This window comes from Phaethon lepturus, unplaced genomic scaffold (genome assembly GCF_000687285.1).
Source record: "Phaethon lepturus isolate BGI_N335 unplaced genomic scaffold, ASM68728v1 scaffold25375, whole genome shotgun sequence".
NCBI classification, from domain to species: Eukaryota; Metazoa; Chordata; class Aves; order Phaethontiformes; family Phaethontidae; genus Phaethon; species Phaethon lepturus.
The window spans coordinates 14,184-25,532 of record NW_010541586.1 but is presented as its reverse complement, the minus strand read 5'-3'; positions in this window follow the sequence as shown (position 1 = coordinate 25,532).

Here is an 11,349-nt window from a genome sequence, read left to right as displayed (position 1 = left end):
CGGGGTCACCGCAACAAAACCCTCGAACCGCTTATTTCACTAAAGAAACGCTCTTTTGGCGTCATTCCTGGGCGCCCCAAAATTGGGGGGAAGCCCCCACCGCCTGGGTGTGTGCAAAGGGCCTGTAGTTTGCAGAGGTGAGGGGAAAGGGGGAGACGCGTTTACGGGGGTCCCGCATTTTTGGGGGTAAAGAGCCTGGAAACGGCTCCCGAGGGGCTGGAGGCGAGGCGCTGGGGTCTGCACGTGGCCTTTTGGAGTTTTCCGGCTTTTTGGGGGGTTTTAGGGCAGTGAAGCACGGAGTCCTATTGCCCACCTGGCTTGCTGCTGCGCAGACACGCAAATACTCCTGGTCTCCCAGTTTATACGTAAGCAGAAACTGGCTTTTGTTCCTAAAGGTTTGGATTCTGACATGGGCCAAACAAAGAGTAAAGAGGACAAAGAGTAAAACCAGAAAATAAAAGAGTAACCTTGAGCAGAGCCCAATAAACTGACCTCCCTGCCTTGGTGCCCACGTAGGGATGGGCGTTATATGCAAAATGTAAAGTTAAAAATGCTGAATTATGTTGGACTTGTATGCTGTGAAGGGAACTTGATTAGGTTAGTGGCTAACCCATGAAATAAAGATAATTTTTTATATAATATCTCTCTCTCTCTCTCACACACACACCCCCCCCTCACTCCAAATGTCATTATTGGTGGACTTGCATTTAGATGGACTTTGGTAATGGTTGGGTCATAATCTATTGACACGTGAATGATTTAACTTCTCATGTTTCTTGGTTTGGGGTCTCTTTTCCCTCTCTTAGAAGTGATGCTGCGCTTTTTTTCCCTCTGGTGTGATGCTACATCTATGCAAGAAAAATGAAGCTGGCGTTACCTTACATCAGAAAACTTGAACTAGTTTGCAGTTGTTTTGTTTCTTTTTTTTCTTGGCAGGTGCCAACTCGCATTTCCCAAGCTCTGCAGAAGGTAGTTGGACACATCAGCTGGGAACTGAAAGCTATATAGTAGCAATTAACACAGCGCAGAGCTTGAGCTAATGAACTTAGCTGAGCGCCAGGGTATGTTATTTCTGAGCTCGGCTGCGTGCTGCTGCAGCGGTTCGGCTTCTGCTGGGGTCTTGCTTCTGCCCAGCTGCATCACTTAACTTTTGTAGAAATAGGGAGGTCATGGTAAATCTCACTTTGTACGTTTGAGTGGCCTAAAATACATACCAGACTTCTCTGTGCTCTTAGTCTTTTTTTTTGTTGTTGTTGGTTTTTTCTTTTTTTTTTTTTGTTCTTCTTTCCCAAACGCCCCATAAACTGAGTGGTGCTGCTGTACGTGGTGCTTATGCTCGCAGAGCGCGGTGGGGATGCTGCGCTGGCTCTAGCTGCGGCGCTGCCCTGGGGAGCAGGAGCCAGAGGCACCGACCCCGTATTGTTTCACGCCTGCGGCCCCGAGTGCACTCAGGGACCTTGCTGGACTAAAACTTGGTTGATGTCTTTGTTGTCAGTGTCTTGACCAGAGGATGAAGTTGTGACGCCTTTGGGTGCTGCCGCCGAGGCTGTGCTGAAGGAGCTCCGCAGGGATTGCTGAGCCCAGAAGTAAGATTCTTTTGTTGTTGTTGTTGTTTTTTAAATATCCGAAAGGGGCACCAACCGCGGAGTGCGCTGCCTCAACAGCTCCAGCCGCCACAGGGTTTCTGCTTGAGGAGCCTTTCTGTGTCCCCTGAGGAGGTCGGGGTGGAAGGCACCAGCATTGCCAGCAGCTATCTCAGTGTCAGGACGTGCCAGTCCAGTAAGTCACGGAGCAGATACAGGGATGTGCAGTGGTCCTGTCGGACTAGAAAAAGGACTGCCTGGTGAGCAACTGTAGTGCCTGGGAAAGAAGATGGAGGCTTAGGAGCATGTCAAGCTCTTTTTTACCATGTCTATTAACCATAGGCTCTGCCCACTCAAATGCAGTTGGCTTGAAAACCTGACAACGTTGAGCAAAGCCGAACTCTTTTGGTGGACAAGATAGTTTGGCACCTGAAGATGCTGTGTATGGATTTAGTTTAAACTGATGAGAAAGTGATAGAGTTCTTGCATGGAAAGGTTGGTTCCCATAAAAACAGTGGAAGTTTTGATGCTGGTTTCACTGGGGTTGTAATTCCACCTTCCTCCCCTGTCGACGTTCCTTGACTTCTCATAGTTAGGGTTAAAAGGAGCTGGTATTTATGGGGGGAAATATCCCAGGCACTCAGAAAAGGTTTTTTTTCCAAATACAAGGTCGTGTTACCTTATCAGAATGAGCAAGACGGCTCGTTCTTGATAAGGTAAGCTCAGGGATTAGAGCTGGCGGGGTGACAAAGTGTTGGGAGGAGTGGTGGTTTGCCCGCCGCCGCCGCCGCGCATCTCTTACGCCGTTCCCTTCAACAGGGTAGTCTTACCGCACCTCCGCGGTGCAAAGCGAGCCGTGTGAAATGCAGCTTTCCTTTCCTGGCTGTAAATCAATGAAAAGCAGCGTTTCGTCCCCATAAAGGCCATCAGCGGCACAGGTACATACTCACTACCTTTTAGCACAGGTGTAAATTCTGTCCCTTTTATTCCATTTGACTCCTTCGGTTTTCTTTTTACGGCTGTTGCTGTTCCTCCCCTCCCGTTAATGAGGAGTATTGTGCATACGCTCGTATATAGGAAGTCTCTGCACTGACTGTAACTTTTCTGAGGGAAGTAGATGGAGGCAAGCGAGTGCCTCATCCTCGCGCGTATGCCTCGCCGCTTGACAACTGAAACAGTGTTGGGCAACTTCCTGCGCCAAGACGCTGCTGTCAGCGGCGCTCGGTGACTCACGTCAGCATGCGGCTTCGCCTCTCGACAAGCGCGTGCTTGCAGACGGCAAACCTCATCCGCAACCCAGTGCGGCAACCGAAAGGGTCGGTGTGGGTGCGTGTGGTGTGCCCCTTTCCCAGATCCAGCAGCTTCCTTGGCTCCCGCAGAAGACACCCACAAGTAAAACAAGAAAACCCTGAAACGCTGCTTCGCTTTTTCTCTGGCTGGACCTTGGCGTGTGATACGTGTTTATTTGTTCCCAAGTTACGCGCGCCTTCTGACTTAGCGCGTGCTGGGCAGTGATGAGCTTTCTACCCCTTCCTCGCCGTGCTGGGTAAAAGCACACAACGATGCTCCGGGGTACTTGCAAAACACAATTTAAGTCAGCAGGCGGGGTGCAGCTGGCCCACGCTTCGTTGAGAAATGATGTGGTACAGAAGAAGTGCTGTCGGATAGCAGCGGGCGTCTTTACGACCCCCGGTGCTCTGCCTCCTCCCTGTGAAACCTCGCAGCTGCTGAAGGACGAGGGCTGGATCGCACGCGCTTTTGGAGAGCGCTGCCGGCCGCGCCGCGGGGCCGGAGGTCTGCGCGCTCGGCAGCTGGCAGGACTAGCTGCTGTGTCTGCGGTAAGGAAGACCCGTGTCCTGGCTGCTCGCATACCAGGACCGTTTTAAGAGCAGCCTGGAATTTGTGCAGATAAGAAGATTTATACCAAAAGTCAGTGATGTGGAATTTAAGATTTTTTTTTTTTTTTTTCCCCCTCTCTAGTGTGTTGACATTTTTTTTTCTGTTATGTTCAAAATAGACTTAGAGCTCCCTACTTTGTCAAAGGTTAGGGTATGTTAGGGACTCCATTGAATTGGCTACTGCTGCTGCAGCAGTCACCCCCCACCCCTGCCCTCTGCACCCTCTGTGGGGATTAGTGTGTAAATTGGGCATGTTTTCACCCAGGTCCCGCTGGCAGAAAATCCTAATACGATTTATTCGGGTCAGCGGTACCTGTGTATGTGGGCCACCTTGCAGGATGGCGGTTGTGGGCTAAGGCGGCTAACGCCGCTTCTCTCAACTTGGGAACGGGGCGGGTTGGAAACGCGGGGCTGGGCTGAGATCAGGTCTACAGCCTCCAGCTGCAGGGCTTATGGCCACGCGCTGGCCTTGCCCTCCGGCCGGCGGCAAGCCTGACCTCTGCAGCACAGCCACGGACCCGCACGCCTCCTCATCCAGCCCAACCTTCAACGTGCCCAGGGATGGGGCATCTACCGCTTCCCTGGGCAACTCGTTCTAGGGTTTCACCACCCTCATTGTGAAAAATTTCTTCCTTAGATCTGCCCTCTTTTAGTTTAAAACCATCACCCCTTGTCCTGGTGCTACAGGCTCTGCGAAAAAGTCTGTCCCCATCTTTCTTAGATGCCCCATCCCTGGAAGTGTTCAAGGTCAGGCTGGACGGGGCTCTGAGCAACCTGATCTAGTTGAAGATGTCCCTGCTCATTGCAGGGGGGTTGGATGAGATGACCTTCAAAGGTCCCTTCCAACCCAAACTAGTCTATGATTCTGTAACAGCTTCACGGTCACGAAGTTGTACTGGTAGCGTGGCGGTGGCTTTGTGGTACGGCTCCAGTGATGCTTTTAAATTAAATCTTGCCGAAGCGTCACTTGGGGTGAAGTGTCAAACTGTTGGTTCTCGGCTGAAGACCGGGAGTTCTGGTGCTTTACGGCTGAAGAAGGCAGAAAAGCTGGATGGAAAAGATAGCATTATGTTTTCTAGTGTTGGTAAATCGTCACTGACACCAGCTGAAGAGTAGCTGTGTTCACTTCTGTTTCAAGAGGATGGTAGAGAAACACGTGGAAGGGTTACCCTGGAAAGGGAATTAGCATCAGAATTATTTTGCAAGGCGTATGCTCAAATGGCTCACTTGTGAACATATCAATGGCTTACATTTTTTTGCATTTTAGTCCATTTAGCAAGCAGTGTACTGAATTTAAGGAACATGACCCGAAGGCATCTTTCAAAAAGCTACTATTGGCAGTAAAGCATTTTTTTTAAAAGCACTTTTTTTTTTCCCTTTTCTATGACACTGAGGGTTTTTCTTGATAGTTTAGATTTCACTGCTGTTTGATGTTGGGTTTTTTGTTTGGGTTTGTTTTTTTTTCTTTCACTTCCCAATTTCTCTGTTGGACTGTTTTCACGTCCATGTTTTAAATCTGAGGCACAGGGAACCCTGTCCAACGGTGACTGCAGCCTTTGGAAAGCCCTCACAATTGCAAAGTCCCCGCACACAGCGCTGGAATAAATGGCCCAAAGGCTCAGGGCCCTACACAGGGTCTGGGTTGAGGTCTGGGCCTGTCCATGAGTTGACGTATCATTTTCGTTTTGGATATTTATTTCCGTCACAAAACCCACTTCTGTATGTTCATATGTTTACTTAACAAAAAAAAAGAAAAAAACTTTTTTCATTCAAGTTAGATCTCAGATGAAATCTCTCTCCCTCACTACCTGCTCTTCCCTGGACTACGATAAGAGTTTAGTCCCTTCCCTTTTTAAATTTTGCAGCATTTCTTAACTTTTCCTAATATTGCACCTTTTAAGTGGTTTTCGTTACCATTTTGGGTTTTTGGTTTTTTTTTTTCCCCCTGCCTTTAATTATATCGCAGTGTATGGGCAAATATTGACATTAAAGGGGCGTTAAAATGAGAAAGGCTTGGAAGTATTCCAGCAAATACCTGGAAAACCTCTCTTCTCCTTTGAGCCCACCAATACCAAGGTTAAAAAGAACCCCCTGAGCTTATGTCTGGTCCTATTTTTGTTTTTTGTTTTTTGGTTTGTTGTGGATTTGTTGTTTGTTTTTTTTTTCAGGCTGCCTTTGAAAAGCTGGTAACTGCCTTTTGAATGAGTTTTTAAACAATCGTTTTTAATTTCCCTGCCCTTTGCAAGCCAAGAGGAGCGGGAAGGGCCCCGCCATGGGCGCTGTGCCGGCGGAGCATCTCCGGGTGCCTTTTGTCGCCGGGGGGGTGCATCTGCCCGCTCTTCTCCTCCACAGACAGCGGGTCCCGGCTCGCCGAAATCTATGGCCGAGATAGACAAAACTCTCCTGGTTTTGTCCCCGGGAGACCGTAATGCCTTTAGTTGTCTTGGATACGTGACATCATATACTGTTGTAATCAAATATAGGCTTTTTGCAGGGCTGGGGGGGCGGATTTCAGGCTGACCTCTGGTGAGGTGGGCAGGGATGGAGCAGGGCAGCCCGAGACAAAGGAGATGAGCCGGGGCTGGGGGGGGGAGGTTAAATTAACGGAGGGGAAAAATGATCTGGTGTCACGCTTCTAACGCTCCCGGTCAAGCGGATGCGGTGCTTCTTGTCGATGGGTTTTCACTAGTTGTGCCAAGACTTTTTTGTTGCTCTTCCCTCTAACACGCGAAAGCATATAGCTGGTCCCATACTCTGTGCGCGCTGGCTTGGAAGTTCGTCCTAAACTTGTGTAGGCGAGCGGTGACAGTCCTTTATTTCTGTAATTCTTGGGCCGTTTTAATAACGTGATACCGACATTGATGTACTTACATCAGGACAGCCCTCGGTGTCAATACATTTCCCATAAATACAAAGGAATATGAAAAATCATATGAAAAATCAGTAGAAGAGCTTGCTGTTGGTATAGTTGCTTGCATGCAAAGGCACACACCAATCTTCCAAAATATTCTCTCAGAGCACGTAGATGTTAGTACAAAAGTTGTGCGTGGAGTACACAAATACCCCGGTTCTGTATCTAAAGGCTGCATGCCCTGAGCTCGTTGCAAAGAGCGTGGATGCAGAGCTGCTTTCCTTAACATAAGTGTGATCTGACTAAAAATCTCTTCTGGATTAATAGCATATTCTACTCCTCAGACTTAGCCAGTGCATGGTAAGATGTATTTAGTTTGTTAGTTAGTTATGTATTAAATCTGGAGAGAAATTACTGCAGCATTAGCAGGTTTCAGGTCTTCCTGCTCCTAGTGGAGGTGACCTCATTGCTCAGCTGGTCCTATAGAAATAAACAGGTATGTTTAGTTGTAGGGCAGGTTGCCTTAACCTGGGACGCTGATGTTGTGCAGATACCAAACAGCACCTTTCATCTCACACCGCGGGAGAGTGAAGAAGGGTCAAGCAGCAGCAAGCTCTGCTCACACGCTAATTTGGCACGGATGAGCTCTATGGCGTCTTTTAACAAAAAGGCTGAATTCTTTCTCGTCAGGTGAGTCCAGCCGTGGTGGCCGTAGTACTACAACGGTGGCTTGTGCACTGCTACCTGCAACACTGTTGGTTTTGGAGAAGGTCACCTTTGGTGGGATGGAGGTATCTACTACAGCTTTGCCCCGTTGACCTGGACTCTGCTGCAGCGGAGGCTTCTTCAAGAAGGGCTGCTGCAAAAAATGCCTGCTTGCCTGAGGATATGCCCAACCAGACTTCCAGTTTTGTTAAACAGTTGGCCTACCTTAAAGCAGCTTTATCTTCATAAAATGTTCACGCATCAAAGTATTTGCTTCAATGGCAAAGCATAGCAGTGCTCATGGCCTTTTGTCAAAATGAGGTCATGGCTGGGGGTGTATATGGGGGCATGCAAACCTGGCTTAAGCCCAGATGTGCTCTGCTAGGCTGGAGACCTTCCAGCCTCCATAACCTTTCCTAAACTCACGTCTTCAGTGAGTTTGAAAGATTGCCAAAAACATGATCTTGTGTTGCGACACTGAATCTCCTGCTGGTCTGTTAGAGCTTCTCTGAACCTGACTGCTACTTGAATACACCCACAGCCTTAATCTGCCCCTTCGGACCTGGGCTCCGCTGTTTGGGTCGTGAGTGGCCTGGAAGAACAGGACTTCACTGGCCTTTGGCTACTGGACCAGCTGCTGCTGGACCAGCGTTTATCAGCAGGGAGGTCCTCTCCTGGTTTTTATGTGTGCTCTTGAGCGATGCCAAAATCACAAGACTGCTGGAAAGAAGGTTGTCTCTCTCACCTCATTTCTGATGCATCCTAACTTCTATTTGAGCAACCTCAGTTGACTTTGCAGCCTTGTAATCTTCTTGCCCTAGAATCATAGTCCTCTGTATATAATTACCGTGTGAAGTAATGTACACCTCTGCTGCAGTACTTTGAGGAGTAGATGTTTTGGTTGGCTTTTCTTTTGTAGGTGCTTGCGGGAGATAGATGCTTGAGTTCCTTAGGGTTTGGATGCGTGATGCTCCGCTCTCAGTTGCAAGTGTTAATGTTAATTAACAGCAGCGTGCTGTGTTACACTGTACTTACTGGTAGGGCAAAGCTGATGGGACAGAGCACAAAGGGTTGCACGTTTTTCAGAGGTGTGCGTACAGCACGTTGCTTCTGCATTTGCACGGCAGGAGGTTGCCTTCCAGCTCTGCCGGCGGGGCTGGGGCTGTCCCCGTGGGAATCGCGACAAGTCTCTGGGCGTTCAGCACGCCAGCCGGAGAGGTCGGTGAAATGGTTGCCATCTGCCATCCTCCTCCTTTGGTAAGAAGTGGCTCCGGGAGAGCCACAGGAGAGGGACGGCGCACGTCTTGGCAGCTGAGCAGGTGTGTGTCATTTGGAGGTGGTTTTCTTGAGAGGCTTTTGCAGCCCCTGGAGTAGCTGAAGCGGTGGGGAAGGTGGCAGTAAGGGAATAAAGGGGTGGAAGATAAAATTTCACTGCGTGGCCTTGCAACGCTTACGTGCGCTTTTAACCTTGCCTTTGTGCTAGGTCACATCACCCTCCGTCACATCAGTGCTTGCTAATTCGGCTGGGCTGGGAGCACAGTGGAGAGCAGGTCCTCGTGGCTACCTCTGACCTTGTTTGCATTACTACCTTTTAGCTGGTAACAGTGAGAAACATTAGGAAAAAATCTGAGGGTCCAAGCATATACGGTTCTATCACGACGTCTGCACTGGAGAGCTTCTTCCGAGCTCTTTTCTTCTCACAGTCTGCTCTCCTTGCCCCTTACTGTGGCTTTCCCGCTGGGTCACCCCTGCCCACGAAACCCTGCTAGCTTACGGCAAAGGCGGCTTTGGTGAATGGCATGACCCTTATATAAAATATTAAACCCCAAATATTGGAAGGGGTGATCTTGAAAAGGACAGCTTGGAAGCTGTGTTCTCACAGTCCCATCTGCTTATGGCCAAGCAGAGCACACATGGAGAAAAAGAAGTGGTGAATTTGGGGTGCCATTAAGGGTCTGCGTGAATGAAGAGGGGCATTGGAGAGCATGCAAGCTGTCCGCTCATGTCCGCGCATGTCCGCCTTCAGACGCACTCCAGTGGCACTGCTGTCACTGCCCACCAGGCTGCTACAGGCAGAAAGCAGTGCTGTCTCAGGTGAATGGTTAGAGATGATCCTACGGTCCATCCACGTGGTCCTTGGGTGCTTGAGAGGTGAGGAGGCCCTGTGGGCTGCACGGCCCTTGGGTGCTCAAAAGATGAGGAGATCCTGTGGTCCACACGGTCCTCGGGTGCTTGAGAGGTGAGACAGACATTAAGGTGTCTATTAGGAAGCCCACCTGTGGGGTTCCCCTTGGAGTTGTGGTGGTTGATCTTTGCCTAGGGGAAGGGCGAGCTTTTAATGGGTTTGCTGCCAATATTGGTGTCTTCTTCAGACTGGTGCAGCGGCAGGCCAGGTTACAATACTCCGAGATGAAGCAGAGCAAGGGCAGGTTAGTGTGGTACAACGCGTGTTACGTTGCTGGGGCTGAGGTCGTGCTGTCTAGGGACACGGGCTCTCTGCAGAAGGGCAGCACCAAAATTACCAGTTGATGGTCCTTGATGTTACCGATGTTACTACCATCGCAATGGACTTAAGTATTACTTAATTAAAATAACTCTTCCTGTTGCATACTCTGCTGTTTCTGTATTTAAATTATCCTTGATGCAGCTTTCAGTTTAGACCGCTGGAGAACACCCTTTAAAAACCGCAGTAGCTATGGAACTGTGACTTTAATTTTTTTTCTTAATTATTAGATGGTAATTGTCTGATAATGGCTTTTATAGCTTTCTCAAAAAAGTATTTTAATTTTTGCTGATGTGTTCATGTAGAAGATGTGCAAGGTGGCGAACTAGGCACTAAGAAGGTAATGAGAGACGTGGATTTTTGTAATGCGTCTGCTAAGAGAAACATGGCACTAGCCTGTATTATTTACTGTAAGTATATTGCTTGCAAATGTCTTTTTTTTTTAAAGTAGGGTGTTAATTATTGTAATGATTCTCTGCTAACACATAATAGTGTGCAAACAAATAGTGTGTTGACACCACAAAGCCCACCTGCTTTTAAGTGCCGGTTTAATAAGTTAATATGCTTTTCTTCCCTCTGTATTTTTGAGAAGAGACTGATTGTGCCCAGGCCATACTTGTGTTGTAAAACAGACTTTATTGCCCCATTTCACCAAAGGAATAAATATAGCGACCTAAAACTTGCGCGTGCCTGTGTGTGTGCATGTTCTTGATCTACTGTGCTGCCTGAAGGTTTGCCAAGGGGTATTTCATGCAACGTGAACCGAGTGCTAGAATTACTAACACACAGCTGAGAGGTGCAAGCTAGTGCGTAGCTGGCTAAAGCGGCGCTGAACAAGGGGGTAAAGTTACTCGTTATAAGGAAAACCGCGGAACTCGTGTTGCAGCAGAATTGGGGCTTGTCTCGCTGTATGAATTTTGTCACGAGCTCTTTGTTTGCTTTTTGGTTTAAGAAGGGATTGAAAAAGTGACGTAAGCGTATGTATATATTGCTGCGTTTAAAGCCAGCAGCGCTGACTGCCAATATAAATCTGCTCTGACGGCTTGGGGGAGAAGTAAATTGTAGGGAGAGCAAAGCTATTTTTGACCAGCTATTGGAGGAGCTCGCTTTGCTTTAATTAATTATTTATTTTTTTTTTTAATGACTGAGCTGGTAGTTGATCACACCCGTCCCTGTGCTTAAATAGAAGATTTGGGGATGCTTTGGTTGCTACGTCGCGCCTCCTTCGCGCATGTCGCTCCCCTCCTCCGGAATAAGGAGGCTGGGGAGACGCATCCCCAGGCAGGTTAGCTATTGGAGGAGCTCGCTTTGCTTTAATTAATTATTTATTTTTTTTTTTAATGACTGAGCTGGTAGTTGATCACACCCGTCCCTGTGCTTAAATAGAAGATTTGGGGATGCTTTGGTTGCTACGTCGCGCCTCCTTCGCGCATGTCGCTCCCCTCCTCCGGAATAAGGAGGCTGGGGAGACGCATCCCCAGGCAGGTTGGGCAGCGTAAGTGCCTGGTCGCGGTGAGGCTCTCGGGTCGGAGCCAGCCAGCGGTGTGGTCTGGTAGGTGGGACGGCCAGACGGTCTACGCGAGCTGGCCAACTCCTTGCCCCCGCTTTCTAGGAGAAGATGCAAGGGCGTGAAGCCATGTGTTTATTGAAAGCTGTTGTAAGGTAACGCCCCGTAACTGCATAGAGCTGTCTGGTGAGATGCGGTATGGAAACTGTCCTAGTCCTGCAGCTGAGCCCTTGCAGTAGGAGCTGGAGCATGAAACCAGAATGACAGCACATGTACTGGGACAGGGAACTGGGTTGGGTTGG